Raw genomic sequence first — 21395 nt, forward strand, 5'->3', positions numbered from 1 at the left:
TGTCGCCAATCCTTAGTTTTGGGCTATGACTATAGGAGATGGAAAAGCAAGCTTGGCAGTTGGGTCCCTTTGGACTCTGAAGAGAATTGTCCAGAGTTTGAATTTAACATCATAGTCCATCCATTCATAGATCCAAGGAAACTCATAGTAACATCAAACTGGCGACTACAACATGTAAGAGAGTCGCTTGAGTTTCTGGATGAAATATCACCTGAATATAGATTCAAAGTAGATGATATTGTTATCCGTACAAGGATGGAGAGTGCAACCTCATGCATCACATGTCTCCCCCCAAAAAAAGTTGTATTTGAGCCACTTGCAAGGGCAAGTTTGTACAGTTGAAAAGGATAATGTAATCAATATATTCTGCTAGATTTCGTCTCGTCTTCTTCACAAAATTGGTTAACAAATTGTTCGCGACACAAAACAAGGTTTAACAGATTGATATCAAATTATTGATACAGAAATTTACAGAAAATTAACCCAAAAAGGGTGTGTTCATATGGACAAAATGAACAAAACAAAATCGAAAATGTGGAATCACTCTGCAAAATCAACTTTCCTTTTGGCATGAGATGACCCTGCATCTTTAGAGAATCTTTCTCTCTTCTGTTTGCTTCGATCAAATTTTGCTGATTGAGGTTCAAGTTCTGGAGTTTTCAGCACTTGAGGTGTTGGAGAGGAAGACTTTAGAGTGGATTCCCCTAATGGTGGTAAGTTGGGCTCCTCTTTGAGACCTTCACGTGTTGGCGAGGGAGATTTGGCAGTGGGGTCTGGTTTTGGAGAAGGTTCTTTGGAGGTTGGCCTTGGAGACTTGGCAGTCTTCTTGGGGAACATGAACAAGAGATTAAATGGAGAGCCAACATTTGCCCTCTTACTACCTTTGTTGGACAAACGACGCTTCTGAATTTTAAATTTCACTGGTGAGTGAAAAGGAAGACCTTTAGCAGCACTCCTCTCTTTGACAGGGGTCTTCTCTTTGATAGGTGTCTTCTCTTGAGCTGGATAAGAGCTCTTCTCTTTGGTAGGAGGACTAGGGATCTTCTCTTTGATAGGTGTCTTCCCTTGAGCTGGAGAAGAGCTCATTTCTTTGGCAGGAGGGCTAGGGGTCTTCTCTTTAGCAAGTGGGCTAGGGCTCTTCTCTTTAACAGGAGGGGTAGGGATCTTCTCTGTAGCCTGAGGGATCTTTAATTTAGAATGGCTCTTCTCTTTAGAATGGCTCTTTTTCCCCTTGGAAGACTTGCTCTTGGAAGGGCTCTTCTTTCTCTTCTTCTTCTCTTTGGCAGAGGTCTTTTCCTTCTTGAATGAGTCATCCTTGTCTTTGCTTTCCTTCTTCTCCCTTTTCCTTTTCTTTGAAGTTGTATCCTTGGCTCCAGGTGGAAAGGGAGAATCAGGATCATATGGATTGATGGATCTGCTCAAAACCATGGACACTGCCTTCTCCCTTACCCAACTTACCCAAGAATCTGAATACTCATGCAACTAAGACAAAAGAAAAAAAGAAAGTAAGAAAACAAGTCACTCAATGTATTCACTAAATCAATCAATGGTTTTTATTCATGAACTTACAGGAAGTGTTGTCATTCTGAATCTTGACTCAAGAAATTTCCAAGCATTAGCAAGAACCATCCATCCACAAGATGTTGAGTCTTTCTGCAAGGGAACTTCCTGATTGAAATACTTAAAATCTTCAAGTTTGTAGTCTACATAGGTAGAGGCTAGAAAACTCAAGATAAGTTTGGCAGCACTGCAAACATAAAATTTTGAGGGTCAACCAAATAATTGAAATCATGCAAGAAATTTGAGGGTCAACACATGGCAAAATTGATTCTTACATTTTACTTCTCCCATGGATGGATGCCAAAGAGTTCATAAAGATCACATCTCTATCCAATAGATTGATAATAATAAGACTCCAGTGGCCTCTGTGATAATATTACTGAAATTAGTAATGAATACTGTCATGTCTATAATAGGCAAAAGGTAATTGAGAATGAGTCTTACACTTCAACATAAGGGTACACAATGTAATGCAGGTAAGCATATCAAAGTCTTTGAGAAAACTTGCAAGATCCCCTTGCCTATTGAAAAGGCATTGTGTAACAAGGGGATCAAGAATTGTCACTTGCACAGCCATTGATTCATGAAGATCCCTCATAAGACATCTGGATACACAAACAAAACATGTCAACAAAATATGGTTCCTGGGAAATTCATCAAGAAAACAAAAGCAAATCCCTACAAACCTCAGGCAGATGAAGAGGACTGTGTCAGATATCTCAATATTAGGATTCACAAGCATGCTTGTGTCCTCAGGGACAATGTCACAATACACCTCATCCTCTCCAGGCATGGACACATCTACTATCATTTGACCTGTCACATTCTTATAAAGCTCTGAATTGGATGAATGGAGAATCTCAGCTTGCTGAGAAAGAAGTGCATCCTCTGAAATTTTCTCTTGCTCTCTCTCTTTTTCAACTTCTTCTTTGATATCCTGAGCTTTTCTTGTATCATAAGGATGAGAAATATCTTCAATAACAACAGACTGCTTGGGTTGCCTTGCTGGAGGGATATTAAGAATTTCAAAAGCTCTCATATCTTGACTTGGAATAGGCTCCAAAGCTTTGTCAAACTTATATCTAAGTCTGGACACCAGCACAAAATCTTTGCTCATAAGAGTGATCCTATGAGCAAATGCAGCAGCAATGTAGCCATCATTCATAAAGTCGATTAAAAAATCTTCAGCAGCCTCTTGAAGACACATGAGGGCCTGGGTTTCCCATCGAACTTTCTGAAGATATGTGTTTCTCATTTTACCAACCAACCTTTCTGATATGTCCCTGACAACCTGTGTAAATGGCAGTCGAGGGATGAGGAGACTTGTAGACTTCTGTGCTGCTCTTATCTCTCTTAAGGACTTCACCTGATAATTCAATCTCTTTCTTGCTGTCGCCCTCGCACGAGGCTTTGGAAGGGGCTTTTCCTGTTCGGAAGGTCCTGGCTTGTCTTCAGCTTTTTCAGTCTCCAATGGTGGGTAAACTTTCCTTGCAGTCTGCTTCGTCCTTGCCATTGAAGCTAGAAAAGGAGACCAGATCAAGCAATTTGTATAATAGGACAAAAAAATGAAGTAGCCCGAACGAAGCGATATAGGGAATCCAAAGATGATGGAAGATGATAATCGCTTGATTCGAGCACGAAATAAAAAAAAAGAAAAATCCCGAACGAAGCGATGATGAGAATCCTAGAGGTTCGGATGTGTCTTATCGCTTGATGCGGGCAAGATTCAATGAAAAATTTAAGACCCGAACGAAGCGATGACGAGAATCCTAGAGGTTCGGATGTATATTATCGCTTGATGTGGGCAGGATTTAATGAAAACTTGAAGACCCGAACGAAGCGATGAGGGAAATCCTAGTGAATCGGATGTGTGTAATCGCTTGATGCGGGTAGGAACGAAGCGATGCGGAGAATGCAAGGATCTCGGATGTTCGTATCGCTTGATTCGGGTAGGGAATTGAGAAAACGCTTGATATGGGAAAAGTGGGGTTGAGAACCAAAGGTTAGCCTGGTTTCGCTTGATACAGTGTGACGGAGAAAAAAATGAATATTTTTAACAATATTAAGTTTTTATACCTCGGATATGTCGTACAAAGTACCGTTGAGTCCACGTGGTATGTAATCATTATTGCCACGTGGCATAAACGGTCACTTTTTAATGTGTTTAAGTCACGCGCTTTTAAATTTTTTCCCCAGTTTTGGACCACTCACTTGCGTCAGATCAAGCTTTGCACCGTTTTCTCTTCCAAACCCTATTTTGCAAAAATCAAAATAAATTTCGAGACCTTGGAATTGTCAAAGCCCGCACCAAGCGATAGAGTCATTCCAATTTTTTTGGACCTTTCATTTTCGCTTGGTTCTGGCACATCAGAATTTTCTAGGCATTTTTCTCAAATATGTCAATGAGTAAAGGTGCTGCGGATCGACATGAGCTTGTTGAAGAAAGCCCAAGCGAGAAACTCTTGAATGCTATTTTGCAAGATGGTCATGATATGAAGGTATACTTTGATGCAGTGGAGATTTTCAATCCAAGGTTTTCTCTTTCAGATGTTTTGTTGAAGCTCAAGGACATTCTTGAAGATGAGTACAACCAATTTGAAATGTCAATTCAAGCTCATTGTTTTCGTATCGGAGACCATGATTTTTGTCACCTTACAGATTTTACACAGCTATCTGTGGAGAAAGCCAAAGTAACAAAGAGGTTCAGTAGATTTTCAAATAGAACTTCTTTCACATGCCCTTCATCCATTTCTTGTCCTATCCATAAAAAACATTGCAACCTTGTCCCCAAGGATGTCTCCTTTCTTTTCTTCCTATTTTTGAAAGCAGAAATACAGGATAAAGAGCAACAACCAGAAATTGATGCAGAGAATGAGGAAGAAAACTTAATTGTCACCACAGTTTCAAAGTTAGAGAAATGTGAAATTTTGGAAGAGGAAGAAATTGATGTTCAAGCTGAGGAGAGAGAAAGTGCAAATCTTGATGTTGCAGAATTTAGGGCTTCCACTATTACTGAAGAGCCTTCAGAGGTAGCAAGTATATCTGTGTCCTCTGTTACTCTTCCAAACCTTCCTTTCTTTTATATCAATGAGAAAGATTTTATTCCTCTTTCCTATCTTCAATGTCTCTTCAATATCAGAGAAGACTACTGTATTGCAATTTCAGAAGCTTGTGAAGTGGCCAAAGACTTTATTGATACAGAAGTAGAGCCAAAGGAAGAGTTTTTGGCACTTGATTTGCAAACATCTGACAACTCATTTATCCCTGCTCTACTGATGCACTTGCCTTGTGCCTTAAAAAAATGGAAGAGGGGAAGCCTTCCTTGAGTGATGAGGATTTTGAAGACAGGCTAATTGAGTTAGGTATTGAGTCTTTTGGCAGAGATTTCAAGCTTCAGGCAGATTCTGATAAAGTGGAAAGGGTTGGCTCTTGCAACTTGATGAAAGACAAAGTAGTAATTGAGGATGAGTTGCAGAAGGTAGCTTCCATTTAATCCTTTGTTAAATGTTATTGTGATTGTAATTTTTTTTAATTGAGGTTTTTTTCTTGCAGATTGAATTGCTTGATAAGGATGATTTTCTGGGAAGAGCTAGAGGCACCAGAGTGAAATCTACAGAAACAAGGTCAAGAAGGCCTTCATCTGCTCTCATGCACTACTTGCCTACATTGGATAAGGCTGTGTTCTGTGCATTCCACATGAACTTCTCTGAAGATGCTGAGTTGCCAATATTTGCCTTCAAGGTGTTGTCAAGGTTTATGGGATATACTCCCCTTCAAATAAATGCTAACAAGGTTTTGCTTCTAGAGAGAGCTGCTGCTCTTAGAATCTTTGGATATGCTGCAGGTTTCAATGCCTCAAGAGCAGGATACTTTCTTTGCTACTCTAGCTATGCAGCTGCAGCTGAGGTATCAGATATCAATCTCCTTGGAGGTTATAGAAGGAGAAAATTTTTGAGATACAGAGGTGACATGCCAAGTAGTCCCAAGAGAATCAAATACTAATGTACACAATATTTTGCAAGGACCAACTTTATTTCAGCAAAACTTTTTGTTAGAGGTACAAATGTGTTAGTAATCATTAGTCTCTTTCTTGAGGTGTTGGTGTAGTTTCAGATTGCTGGGTCTTTGATCTCATCCTTTGTAATTGCCTCCTGTAGAACCAATTGAATAATTCGTTTAGTGCGTTGCTTCTTCTTTGTCCACCTCCTCCTCTTCGGGTACATCTAAAAAAGGAAGTTCTCGCTTGATAATGAGACTTTTCCATTCCTTGTGTATTCCATGTTGCAAGTGGTCCTTCTGTAGCAAAATATGGTCCATGCAAGTAAAGAATATGCTACAAAGAAAATTTTTGTTAGTACATTTAAGAAATTTCAAGTAATTTGTCTGGACACACCAATTTATAACTGTTTTGATAAGTCTGAATACTCACCAAGTAATAAGTTATGTCTTTTTCTCCCCAGGCATCTGTGATAGCTTTGATCAAAAGCTTTATTGCGTTTTTGAAATCATCTGCATAAGTATTTGAACCAACTTGTCGTCTAAGGACTTGAAAAAAATTGTCGAGTTTTTTCCAAACTTCCATACGTTTGTTGGCTACATCTGGTCTACTTTTGACATTTGTGGTGATGACACATAGCTGTTTCCAACAGTTCCACATTGCGTTGACTTGTTTGGTGTCATGGTTGCTCAAAAATCTTCTCGCTTTTGCTCCTCCCATTGAAACATCTTGCAGAACATCACCTGTACCTCCAGAAAGAACAGGATCTTTTTTAAGATGCACTTCCCCACCATGAAAACCCATTTGAGAGAGCAAGGCTTCGCACTTTTCTATGCACTCATCTGCAAGTTTAGTCGGCTTAATAGAATATGCATAGTCCAGATGAAGTCTGAGCAATTTGTCCAAGATTCTTATCTCTGCATGCAGTGTACATATATGCACATTTTTCAAATGTATTGGTAGAATTGGATCCCATATTTTAACAGAAGTTGGATAATCGACAACATTCACATTATTTCTGGATGGTGGTTTTCCAATCTCATTTTCTGCAAGCCATTCTTTTGTCCCTGTGCTTGCCATGCAATAGAGACATGGATATTTGGTATTTGCTCCTCCACATACACCAAACATACACTTCAACGCCTTGAGGTCGGCACTCAAATGCCATTCCACAATGAAATCACCTATGTCATCAACATGAAGGTGTTCACCTATATTCTGGCTCTGAATAACTGAAGGAATGTCTGTTTTTGAGAAGAGCAACTTTAATGTTTCATGACTCTCTACTGGTACCTGAGCTGATCCAATCCACCATAGCTCCATTTCTGATTGAGTTTTGTGGTATGGAGAATCAAGCTTACCCTGACTATAGTCCAATGCTTTATTCATTAGGGATATAGATATTCTTTCCATTTTTTGACACTTTTGGATTTGAGCTTCATCTAATTTTAAAACAAATACAAGTTTTCCTTCACAATCTATTTCTCTTATGTTGTAATATCTCACCATAAAAGATTGGACTTTTCTAATGTTCATCCAAATATTATTATAAACGTTGTATTCAAAAGATGATTTTTTTTTTTGTCTCTCATATGGCATTGTTCCCTCAATATGGAAATACTCTCCGAAATGTTTAGAAATTTCCTCATTTAACATAGTTCTATATTTTCCAACATTGTGAGGTCTAGGCAACCCAAAAGCTTTGATTTTGTAATACTTAAGGACCCTGAACCAGGTTTTAGAGATGGCTCTGTATCCCACTCACTCCCACTGTGTCACAAACTTCTTGCATTTGGGAAGGCTGGACTAATAAGTCCATATCTTTTAATAGATGTTGAAAGACCAGTTTTTTTTTAGTTTGATTTTCAGAAAGTTCTAAAAGTTTCAAGATATCCGACCTATTCATAAGCTCATTCAAAAATCTCACCCTTTCCTGAGCATTAGACATGTCAAATCCTAGAAGGTTAGTAACATGATCTCTTACAAGTTTTAACCTTTTTTTTCTTTGTCCAGATCTCTCTGTTAAGTTAACTACATCCCGCATTCGTTTTACTCGTGCTCTTAATCCTATTGGAGTTTCTTTTAAGGATTTCAATTGATCATTTTCTTGTTTCAAAGACACTATTTCGTTTTCAAGTTCTAAAATTTTTGTGCATTCAAAGATGAAGTATTTTGAAGATATGTAGTATATTCTGCATAATTAATATGTGATTGAGATAGTCTTGAACTATAACCAAGTAAGCCATCCTCCCCATCACCAACAAATCTAATCAAATCATGTGGTGTGTGAAAAGAAGGATACCTTCCTGTTTTGGGATCCGGTGGATATAGACTTCCATCTGTCCATAGGTCAATATGCTTCTTTCCTTTGTTGCGAAGATGTTGAGCTTCATTTGTACATGATAGGGATCTTTGGTAGACACTCCGTGTAGTTGCATACTCTTGGTTAAGCTTGATGTTCAAATGAAACTTACGATTAGATGTATCACTCATTACTAACCGAGCAAAAAGTATAAGTAGAGCTATTAGATCATGAGAGACACAGAAGAATGAGAATGAGATGTAGCTTGTGAAATTTTTAGAGAAGCAGAGGAGTGAAATTTTTTTGGAGAATGGATAAGAGCGCGTTTGGAGAGAATGGTCATTTTGCCGCGTAGTCACTGAAAGAGGACAAATTTCGAGACGAGCCATTAAAGAGTAGCATGAAAACGATCTATTTTTTAAGATTTTAAAATATGCACTTAAATACGTATTCAATCAGATAGATACGCTTTAAATACCCAAAACGGCTAAATTTGGAGCCGTTTTGACCGTCAACATTCTACTAATTAGCAAGTTAGCGAAATTCCTTACACAGCCCATTTTGAGACGTTTTTGGCCCTAATGCCTTTATTTGTGTGTGTGTGTAGACCATGGATCACACACCAAATGACACACCCGCATACAGTCCCAATATCTCCACCACTGCGCCTACTCATAGGTAATGTTCCCCAATCAATTTTTTAATTTTATCTCCCAAACGAGCCCTAAGCAAAGGGCTATGGCACAAGCATACTTTGGGAGAAGGGATGGCACTTCTACACAACCACCACATCCCAACACCACACAAGTTATGCCAACATGGCGAGGGGTCATAGGAATCCCGCCCATAGCTCACTCAACCAATTCTAGTCATAGAAGATGGGATTGCTCATTGAGTTGTTGTCATGGGGGTGTCAGACGTTTCTACCCCTCCGTGCAAGTGTCCACCATTTCCAGTTGTGAGGAGACATTACTCTCACACTCATTGATGATTCAACACTAACCCCTCTACCCTCAGTCTAGCTCATAACAAATATCAAGTAGTGGAGGGAAATATAGTCCTCTCACCGATGTCGGCAAATAAGATAAAGACTCGCATGGTGATTTATGCCATATAGTTTCTTTCGACGACTATGAATACATGGCATAAAACAGAATAGGCAAACAAGGACCGCATTGTCAACCAGATTAGGAGTGACTTTAGTGACTTTAGGCCAGCCCCATGTAGTGAAGAGGTTCATCCTAGGTGGATCAAAGATCACATGGTGGATGTCATGAAGAACTGGTGTAATGATGTTACACAGAGGGTGAAAGTAGGGGGAGAAAAACCTTGGTATTGTCACCAAGAGATTTGGGATAAGGAGTACATGAATCCCAATGCAAACCTCCCCATAGTTATAAGCAGCAAAAGAACTCGAGAAGGTAAGCAAATGGAGAGCATAGGGGGCTTCCATCTTGGGAACGGTGGGGTTGGGACTCTTTCCACATGTACTTTGTAAGTATTAATAATAATCTTTCTCTCTTTTGATGGCATAATGTGCATTTCTTATGCAATAAAGTATTTATGGTTGGTTTTCATGCTTCCGAGTGGTGGGACGTGCAATGAATTATATAGAGGAGAGGTATGCCTTAAACCATGGCATGTATGCCCTCCTCGAGCAACTTGAGTGAGAGGGCATCAATATCAACGGGACATGTGGTCGATATGGTAATCACTCTACACTTTGCTCCCATGCTAAACTTTTCCATCACTTACCATTTCCCATTTTTTGTGTTTCATATCAACGTTTTTTTGTGGAGAGCAATGCCGAACCCCAAGTTCACACCGATTGGGTTCGGCCTTGCTCACAAGACACTATATATAGGAGAAAAAACTTTAAGTATTTTTTTGTCATCTCCAATTGTGTGAGGATATATTATAATCCTAAATAGAAGATGCTATGTAAATTGGTTGAAGTAATAAAAATACATGTTTTGTGAAATCTGAGTACAATTGATATGGGTACTCTTCTCAATACTGGCATAGTGGTGTATCCAGCTGCTATGTAGGTCTATTGGATGCACCATTATTGCAAAAAACATTTATAGCTGTATCTTTTTTCAACGACCTTTTAAATGTTTTTTCAACAGACATTTTGATGAATCTATACCGATGGTTATTTTGACATGCATTTTTACGCTTTCAAGTTTTTCACATGTTCATTTTCGTCGAAATAGAGTGTCAAAATTAGGCCCATTTGTAATAGTGAAAGTTACGGGGCAATGAAGGACATTATATATGCATTTACACCCTATGCATAGGGCAAGGTCCTATGTGTATTTGTTGCATGGTTCCCTTGCCCTATGCATATCTTAGGCTATGTATAAATGCTAGCCTTTATGAATGGCCTTAAGCCATGTGGCCTTATGTATAAGCTTAAGGCCATGCATAGAGCTTTATGCATGGCCAGCATATGTGTAGGGCACATGGAGCCATGCATAAAGGCATCCTTTCCCTATGCATATTCCTTTGTGCATGGATTGTTAAGAGGTAGTGATTGCGGTTGTGCAATGCTACATTGATGGGTGATGGGTGATGGGTGAGTGAGAACACCTCGATTAAGAGGGGGGGTTGAGAGATGTAATTGCGGTGTTGTGTGTATGTGGGAAATCACCCTAGAAGTGCAAGATATTATGGTAAGATAAGAATTCCACATATAATATTGTATGGTGTGTGAGTGTTGACCAAAAAATGGAAAAGGGAGTGCCATATGGATGATGATGTGTAAAGTGGGATAAGGCTAGAAGGCCTATATCATTGTATGGCTCATTTGTGATATGCAATAGAATTGAGTGTTGAGTGTGCATTCTCTCTCTCTCTTATGGAGTTCTTAGTGTGGTTTAATCCACCCTAATTATATTGCTTAATCTATGTCTATCACCATGATCAATCCCATTTTAGGATTGTTTAACATGGTATTAGAGCTTGGGTGGGCTCTTGGTCATGGTAAATATTTATGTATAGTTTTTCTTGGTTATGAGTTCTTTGATTAAGCATTATTTTTAGTTTATTACAAAAAAAAAATTATGCACACTCATACTATCATTTGGATTTGCATTTGTGAGGATTTGAGAGAGATTTGGAGCTGCCATTCTCAAGTTTTAGAGGAGATTTGCAAACAAGGAGGTTACATAGAAGCTTCCCAAGAGAGTTGCAAATGGGATTTTTGCAACATGGAAAGCCTGCTCATCATCATGGAAGCTGAACATGGAGATTTCAGCAAGTATGAAGGCTCGATGTGTCATCAAGGAGAAGCTGCCAAGAAGTTTATGGAGGTAATTTGTGAAATTTTATCTTAATGTTTTTGGTTATTGAGCATGGAAGAATGCTCTTGTGGAGGTGCATGCTTGTCAAGATGATGGCAAATGAAATGGTGGACTCAATGGAGTTCACATGTGTGTGCATCAAGAAAAGGATGCACTTGTGGATGTTGCTCAAGGAGATGAGAAAAGTTGTGAAAGTTGTGGGAAATTTCACAATGGTTTATGCATCTTGGTTTCTTGTAGGAAACCTTAAGTGAAGCACCCTTGAATGGTTGCATGAAAAGGAAGAGCATGCATATTTGAGAGCTCAATGGTAAGCTCATGGAAGCAATAGGATGGATGGCTTGTGGCCTTGAACTAGGCCAAGAATGAATCTATGGAGCCTAATTGGAGGTAACAATTTGTAGCAATGTATAGCTAGTATATTTGAAGCTCATTGGAGAGCTCATGGTGGTGATGGCCATCTGAATTTCTATGCATATCTCATAAAGAAGGTTCAGTTAAGGGAAGAATTTTTTGGCAAAGGAGTTGTAGCAAAAGAAGCTACATATGGAGCTCATTTAGGAGCTTCTAGTGCTGGTCATTCAATGGCTGAGATAACCTCATTAAGGAGGTTTTGTGAGGCAAAGATGATGAGGCCACTGTAAGCTCAAGAGATGGACATAACACTAGGGCATATCTGAAAGGTCAGGCTAGTAGTCAGTAGCAAACGTTGGATAAACCTTCTCCTCAGTGCTACAGTGGATTGAAAGAGGCAGCTTGCGATGCTTGTAATGATGCCAAGATTGTAAATGCTTGTGCCCGGGAGGGCTTTGTCTTACTTGCATGGGGATTTGAAAGACTTGACAGACGAGCACGTCATGACGTTGCCCTCTTGGGGTCAATATTTTTGAAGTGTGATGCTCGTGCTAGGAAAGATACAGTAAAACTAGATACTGATGCCTGTTGCTCGCCTATAGAGAGCATTGCCGTGGGTCTGAAAGACGAAGCACAAACATAGTTGAAGACAGTAGCAGAGAAGCACTGGAGTATTAGGGCTCTAGATGCTGATTTACGACTAGCAGACTTGAGGGCTAAAAGACATGCCAGCAAAGAAGGGGCTGTAGTTGTGGCTATCCCTCAAACAACAAGCAGCATCATCGCAGCTATGGCATGCATAGAGAAAGAGGCCATAAGGGAGGAAGACGAAGACCTGCAAGGCGGGTCCCAATTCTGCAAAAGATTGGTGCAGTACGGTGCAGAGATTCACCAGTGTTTTAAAAGAACTAATTTGACCCTTATTGGCAATAAGGGTTCATTCACACACACCGTATCATTTTTGTTTTTAAAGCATAAGCCTTGTTCACATGATTTTAGCGGTGAACTTTGTATTTGATGACGGATATGCCATTTTACATATTTGTTTATATGGTGTAAAGTGAATTGTAAGTAACACACACAGCTTCGGTGTGGAATTTCGAGTTGATATCGGCTCAACTCAAGGTAAGTTAAGAATTTTCACACGGGGTCCACTGCCTGGCTATGGCCAAAATGCTTTGTGATCTTTCCACCCATGTATGTGAGAGTAACCATACCCAAGCTTGTGTGTCAAAATGAGAATATTTTGTAATCACCCACATTGGTATGAGGGTTGCCCTGCCCAAGCTCACACCGAGAAGCTCAAAATGGTTGTTGTGATGTGTCATAAGCAATGCATGTGTGAGTGTGCATGGGTTGGTTCACACCCGAACTTCTATGTTCAAATCGGACTCAGTAATTCCACTACTGTGAGCAAGTCGGCTCAGAATGGAGTAGGTGTCTAAGATGGTAGACATCTTAGACATGCGCACACATGTTTGTTTGATGGACACTCCAATGTATCATTGAGGTAGCGATTGCGGTTGTGCAATGCTACATTGATGGGTGAGTGAGAATACCTCGATTAAGAGGGGGTGTTGAGAGATGTAATCGCGGTGTTGTGTGTATGTGGAAAAGCACCCTAGAGGTGCAAGATATTGTGGTAAGATAAGAATGCCACATGTAATATTGTATGGTGTGTGAGTGTTGACCAAAAGAGTGGAAAAGGGAGTGCCACATGGATGATGATTTGTAAAGTGGGATAAGGCTAGAATGCCTATATCATTGTATGGTTCATTTGTGATATGTAATAGAATTGAGTGTTGAGTGTGCATTCTCTCTCTCTCTCTCTCTCTCTCTCTCTTATGGAGTTCTTAGTGTGGTTTAATCCACCCTAATTTTATTGCTTAATCTATGTCTATCACCATGATCAATCCCATTTTAGGATTGTTTAACATGGATCTCAACCTTGCCCTATGTATACTTATTTATGCTTGAATCCCCTCGCTCTACGCATATGCCTACCATGCCTAAACCCTAGCCTCACGCAATATAGATATTAAGGCCATACATAGAGCTTTATGCATAAAGTTTAGCCTCCATTAGTAGCATGAGGAAAAATACCATTGGTAGGATCCCTATCATGAATATATTTGCATTGGTAGTATCCCTATCATAAGAATGTTCCCATTCGTGGAATCCATGTAACTTTAAACTTGGCATACTGCTAAATGAGCATGGTCTGATCATTCCAAAGGTTGGCCTAGAGTTCCACTTGATAAGCTCGGGGGGTTCACGACGCAAATATGTAAAAATAGCATGTGAGTTCAAATGAAGGGGTTTTTTAATTCAAAATGTTAAGGTAAATTTATAGAAATACATTTATAGAAGGCATTTTTTAAAACAATTTTGAAAAAAAGCCCTTAACTCCATAAAGAAAAAGGGATAATTTTATTCATGAAAAATTTACAAGTAGTTTTTTAAATACCCCTTGAACGCGCGTGATACATAGGATTTCTTAGTAGTGCACCCCCCGAGTTGATATGCATATTAATTAGTGTCCTTATAATTGGCAAGGGTAATGAAATTGGTTCTATTCTAAATCTTGGTGTGTGGCAAGTTGAGATTTGTGAGAACATTACCATTGGTAGGATCCTTGCGATGGTGAATTTGGCGTAATGCAAATGAGCTCTCTAAGAGAAGCCTCCTAGCCTTTGTAAAAGGGTATCAGGAATTGGATGTTGAGTTCAAAATGTTGTCCTTGGTAGTAGAGATACTATTTTTGAAATTTTAAAGTGAAAAATCTATAGAGGATGCATGGAAGCCATCCAAAGAAAAACACCTTGACTAGCCAAAATCAAAAGTACACTATGGCAAGCCAAGAACTTTATAGAGGTGCATTTGTTATGGAGACTTGATTTAGTTGGTCATCCAAAGACAAAAGATTGTGATGAATACATTTTGAGTGGGATTGAATCGTGCTCAGTATGCACCCCAAATCTTTTGTGGGGGTTGCATTAATTAATTATTGAATATAACCTTAATCTAGTTCTTTTGCATGTGAACGCGGACAAGTGCACCCCAAATCTTTTGTGGGGATTGCATTATAAATTATTGCATGTGAACGCAGACACGTGTAACATTCGTATGCATTGTTTTGCATGTAATTTGTTCTATGGGGTTGTCGTCGTCTGTCTTTCCCGTCTTCTGGAACCTGTGGTGGTCGGGTTAGTATGACCAATTTTGTCGCCAACTTTTGCGATGGTTTGGCATGCTTCGTCACCAACTTCTGCGAGCGATGGGATTTTGTCGCCGAATCTGTGATGGTATGGGATGGAATACACTTGTTTTGTTCTGTTTTCTCCTCCTCGTCTGTCTTTCTCGTCGTCTGGAACCTGTGCTCGGGTTAGTATGGCCAACTTTTGTGATGGTATGGCCGACTTTTGCGAACTTATTACCGATTCTGGCATGGTATGGGATGGTCACGTGCTTTTTCTGGATGGAGTTGTGGAGCGAGTCGTCAGGTGGTTCCTTTCGTTGTTTTTCTGGAGAGTTCATCGGCGTTTTTCCTAGTTGTGGCTCTTCTCGAATGGTAGGCAATTGTTTATCTTCACGTCCTTCTGGACTTGCACGTTAGATTTCTTCTGGACTTGCACGTTAGATTTCTTCTACCTATTTAATGAACTGTGTGTTAGTCTTTTCGGTGCATCTGTTTCCCAGCTATTTAATGTACGCTCTGTTAGTCTTTTTGGTGCATCTTTTTCTTATCAGTGTTTTTCTGTTCGATTCTCTTAATTCTATTCTACAAAATGGCTCCTAAAAGGAAACCGATGAATGACATAACAAACTATATGTGTCTTGATCGTCATCCTTCCCCCGTCACGTTTTTTGATGCATGCATGCAAAGTCCGCCTAGATTACCTCAAGTTTCCAATTGTCCCACAACATCGACTACTGTCCCTAGACCTATCTCTGAGGAGGGACCTCGCATCAGCACTCCACCAGATGGGCCTTCTAGAGTCCGTAATCTTCGTGCGGCCAAGAAGAAAGTGAGATCGGCCGATATGTAGTTATTCAATTATTTTCCGTTATGCTCTCTTTTTTCCCGCACCTTATTCATTAAATTGTTTTTCTATTCAAAATGCAGGAAAGTGAATAAATATTTTAGCAGTCAATAGTACAATTCTTATAATTGCACATATATACAGTGCGCATATTAATCGACATGGGGTGCACGTTACACGAGTCCGCATTCAATGCAACCCCCACAAAAGATTCGGGGTGCATTGATTAATTATTTGTTATATTTGTCATAATTTTTTTATGAATGAATACCAAAAAAAAATCTCGTTTACCCGGATTGTATTTATCTAGACTGTATTTATTTGGAATTAAAACAATTTTGTAGTCGATTAATACGACTATATATATACAAAATTGTAAGATTTATGCTATTTCTATTTTTTTTCCTTTTGTTTCTCTTGATTTTTAGATTTAATTTTTTTATTAAGCTATTTTTCTCATTTAACCGGATTGTATTTATCCGGACTATATTTATTTGGAATTAAAACAATTTTGTAGTCGATTAATACGATTATATATATATATAATTAAAAGATTTATGCTATTTCTATTTTTTTCCCTCTTGTTTCTCTTGATTTTTAGATTTATTTTTTTGGTAAGAGTAGATTAATACAGTTCATTGATACCATACTGTATTTATGCAAAATTAAATCAATTTTGTAGTCAATTTATACGCAGACTTATACGCAGACTGTATAAATTCATATTTATAAGAATTGTGCTACGCGAACTGTAATAAAGCGGAATTATAAGAATTATGCTATTTTTGTTTTTCCTTTTTTTATATTTCTCCTACTTTTTTAATTGTTTCTTTTATTATGTTTTTTTTAGTAACAATACATTGATACAGTCCATTGATACGCAAACTGTTTTATGTAGAATTATAACAATTTATTGATATTTATTCTCCTTTGTTTTTAAAAATATTTCTCCTAAGTTTCTTATAAATCCCTAACAATTTTTTTAAACCTATACGCACTCCATGTTTTTTCAAAAATAATTTAAACGATAATTGTTTGTATTTTAAACTCTCTTAAACTGCACGATTGACACACTCAGATAAAAAAAACAAAAAGCCAGAGACATTCAAACCGTCGATTCACAAGATACCTAAATTCCAAGAAGATAAAAAAACAAGGCTGTTTGAAGTATCTGTGACAATAGGTATTGGAATGGTGATATTAAATTGTCTTCCTCGGAACGATTAGAAGAATTTGTTAGGATGGAATGCTTTAAAGGTCTTTTTGCTCTAGAGAAGGGGGGCACATTAAATCACTTGCACTTTCAAATGGTAGCTAGTTTAAGGGTGCCATCTTTAATTAGCATAGGTAAAACCATAAAGAGATACTTGGGGTGGGATATGTTTAAACCTCAAGGTGGTTTAGTGATGTGTAGAGGCCTTTGACATATTAGAATGCACACACTAGAAGGAATGATAGGCTACTGTATGAAGGATTTGCAGAAGCCACACTTTAAATTTTTCTCGCACAACATCTCCACTGAAGAGATAACAAGAGGTAGACAGCTATACGCCTTGTATGGCCAAGCAGACTTTAAAAATAAGGTTTGCCTGTCTCCTGTAAACTTATTTGAGAGAGCATATGTATATATGGACAACTACATAGCCAATAAACTGGGAGCCTCATTGCAAAGCACACTTTTGAAGATGGTGTGTACCGGTAATACTACCCGACTGCTTCATGGATCATTCCCAAAACTGGTTCCGGCATGAACAAGCAAAGATCAGCTGTTGTTTGGAAAGTACTGAAACTCCCTCACTTGACCCAATGTATCGACATCAAAGATCAGCTGTTGTTTGGAAAGTACTGAAACTCCCTCACTTGACCCAATGTATCGACATCGAAGAAATTTTCTTCTCCGACAAACCCACCAGAAGATACTTCAACCAGATGAATCCAACATCTCGAGCTCAATAACATGAAGATGAAGATAGCGACAATACCGAGGAAGAACAATATCGAAACAACAATGAGATGGGGACTAGAAACAACCCGATTGTGATTGATGATGATGTGCCAGAACAACAACAAGAAGACTACAAAAAATCATATCTTTGTGTTATTGAAAGGAATGCCAACTTCAAGAGATCTTTTGTGGAAGGGCATAATTTTGTACCTCTATCACCTGAGGTATGTAAATATGTGGGCCTCAGTGAAGAAGATGGTTGTTTTCTATAGGTTTTTCAGTTTTTGATAGAAAGCCACTTCTATAGGTTTTTCGGTTTTTGATAGAAAGCCACTTCTATAGTATCCAATGTATAGTGTCCGTTTTGTAAATTAGGCTTTCTGTTTGATGTATCGTCAGAGTCATGTTTTGCTCTCAAATGTACATGTCTCTTTTCTATATGATGTATATAGTTTACTTATATCAAATTTATATTAATTAAATTTCTTTTAAATGCCGCTACTAATTTTTGTCAAAAAGTATTTGACTAAAATTTTTCAAAGGTCCCTCTGTTGTATTTTCACTCCCTTCTTTATTCTTTTGCACTGAAAATTGAATAAGCACCACCAACAAAAATGAAAGAGTGAATAAGCACCACCAACAAAGAGTGTGATGAATACATTTTGAGTGGGATTGAATCGTGCTCAATGCACAAGCACCACCAACAAAAATTAATTAATAGTGAAAGAGTGAATAAGCACCACCAACAAAGAGTGTGATGAATACATTTTGAGTGGGATTGAATCGTGCTCAATGCACAGTCTTACTTGAAAAAAAACATTATTAGCCAAGAGATCCTTACATAGGGACCGATTATTAGCCAAGAGATCCTTACATAGGGACCGCTACGCTCACTTAAGGGGAGATAACTTCAAGCCTAAACAAGAGCTAACAAACGTGAAACGGAAAGTGGGTTGGATGAGGGTGTAAAACAAACGTCTTTTACGTAGAAGGCGTAGATTATGGAGTAAGGAGTTGCTTGCAAATCTCCTGGTTGTGCGCCGTGGGTGCTGGGAGGAGGCAGGCCGCCCTTGGATGCAACTCTCTGCAGGTAAGTGACGGCACCGAGAAGCTCCCTGAAGAACACAAGCATTAATTAAAATCGATGCAAAAATTAATGCGAGAGCGGAAGCACGTAAGATCATGTACTATTCAATGCGTTAATCGTGAGGTGTATTAATTTTTGCATCAATATTAATTAATGCTTGTGTTCTTCAGGGAGCTTCTCGGTGCCGTCACTTACCTGCAGAGAGTTGCATCCAAGGGCGGCCTGCCTCCTCCCAGCACCCACGGCGCACAACCAGGAGATTTGCAAGCAACTCCTTACTCCATAATCTACGCCTTCTACGTAAAAGACGTTTGAAGAACTAAACAGCCACCGTTGTCGCTGTATGATTAGCCCGCCTACGTTGTCACTGTATGATTAGCTTCAAACACACCCCGAAACCTATTTGTTTTACACGCTAATCCAACCCACCTTCCATTTCACGTTTGTTAGCTCTTGTTTAGGTTTCAAGTTATCTCCCCTTAAGTGAGCTCAGAGCTTTGAGGGTCCTTATGTAAGCATTTCTTGACACATAAATAAACATAATAATGATTTTTTTCAATGAAGACTGTGCATTGAGCACGATTCAATCCCACTCAAAATGTATTGATTACACTCTTTTGTCTTCGGATGAGCAACTAAATCAAGTCTCCATAACAAATGGACCTCTATACAATTCTTGGCTTGCCATAGTGTACTTTTGATTTCGGCTAGTCAAGATGTTTTTCTTTGCCTGGCTTCCATGCATCTTCTACAAGTTTTTCACTTTAAAATTTCAAAAATAGTATCTCTACTACCCAAGGACATAACATTTTGAACTCAACATCAAATTCTTATACCCCTTACAAAGGCTAGGAGGCTTCTCTTCTCTTGGAGAGGTCATTCTTGTGGCATCATGCCAAATTCACCATCACAAGGATCCTACCAATGGTAACATTCTCACAAAGCTCACCTTGCCACATGCCCAGATTTGGAATGGGACCAATTTCATTACCCCTTGCCAATTATAAGGACACTGATATGCTCATCAAGTGGAAGGGCATTCTAGACCAACCTTTGGGATGAGGCCATGCTAGTTTGGTAGTACACTACAAGAGAATCAGAACATAGCTGCGTAAACTAGAGAGAGATGGAAGTGGGAGAGGGGCCATGGACGAATTTACGATCTGGCGGGGTTTACGCGGCTATATGTGCGGATATATGCACGTCTATACTGATATAGACGCGAGTATAGACGCCCTCTGTTTAAAAAAAAAATCGAATAATCTCGCGTCGACGCCGTAATATGGGATTCTTGCGCTGATTCTTGTGTTGACGTCCTCCTTTCTTGGTCGGTTGAGGTGGTATTGATTGAAAATCCTTGGGAACCCATTTCCAGGTAGATTTGGGTTGCCATTTTGTAACTCGTCCAATATGTTCGTTCTTTTCATATCCATGTGTCTGCTGTGTGGAGGAAGAAGGATCTTGAGATTCTTTTGGATATTGGACACTTAAGTGGAGGGAGTTAAAGCTTCCACAAATTATGTGGATGTTGAATCTTCCTCCTCTTTGCGACCCTCGAGAATAGTGAGAGGTGGCATAGAGACTCTCCATGTTGACCAATCAATCATACATCCTGTAGCCTTCATCCCTATACGACTAAGTATTATTGATTTAGGTAATGTTTTGGCAAGCATAATCAGGAAGTCTACCACTAGTTGCTTGCTGCTATCATAGTATATCTCTAAACTTTGTAATATCCCAAGAACCTTGGTATTTCTACCATGGATACCTTTAACCTTTAAGGAGGTATCTACAAGTTAGGGTTTTCCCAATTGGTTCCATGCATCGAAGGAAATCAGATTCTGACTGGCTCCCATATCAAGTAATTATAAAGCACTTTTTACCATAAGGGCTAGGCAATTGAATCCCCTTCAACTTTTCCCACAAAGGCTTGCGCAGTAGGTCTAAGGTTCCCTTATCATTGTTGTTGTAGTTTGGCTCGCCTTTCCCTTGCCTCCTCTTAGGATTGGGTCTTCTTTTGAGCAAACCTTTCCTTGGCAGCTTTCTTGTCATGTGAAGCATGTAGGGATTCTTCGGTAAGAGGTCCATAATATTTTTTAAACTTACTTCCATTAAGGAAACCAATAGTTTTAAATCCATCAAGAGTCTCAACAGGTATAGTACCTTGTGGAGTAACTTTACAGACCCTAAATGGTCCCCTTTTGGCATTTTTAGGCCTTTTATTTTTAAGCCTTTTATTTTCAATGCGGACCCCATACATGAGTACAAGGTCTCCTACCTCCATCTCCTTATCCTTGAGATTTTTATCAAACCACTTCTTTCGTTGGTCCTTTTCTATGAGCATGTTTTGCACTGCAATTTGTCTCTCTTCAATGATTTGTTCTAAAACAAATAGCCGGTCAACCAATTCATTACCGTCAAGCTTTTCATTTACAACTACCCTTAAGCTAGGAATCAAACTTACTTCCATTAAGGAAACCAATAGTTTTAAATCCATCAAGAGTCTCAACAGGTATAGTACCTTGTGGAGTAACTTTACAGACCCTAAATGGTCCCCTTTTGGTATTTTTAGGCCTTTTATTTTTAAGCCTTTTATTTTCAATGCGGACCCCATACATGAGTACAAGGTCTCCTACCTCCATCTCCTTATCCTTGAGATTTTTATCAAACCACTTCTTTCGTTGGTCCTTTTCTATGAGCATGTTTTGCACTGCAATTTGTCTCTCTTCAGTGATTTGTTCTAAAACAAATAGCCGGTCAACCAATTCATTACCGTCAAGCTTTTCATTTACAACTGCCCTT

The sequence above is a fragment of the Cibotium barometz genome, chromosome 25, assembly GCF_041138505.1.
Source record: "Cibotium barometz isolate CiBa-2024 chromosome 25, ASM4113850v1, whole genome shotgun sequence".
Taxonomy (NCBI): domain Eukaryota; kingdom Viridiplantae; phylum Streptophyta; class Polypodiopsida; order Cyatheales; family Cibotiaceae; genus Cibotium; species Cibotium barometz.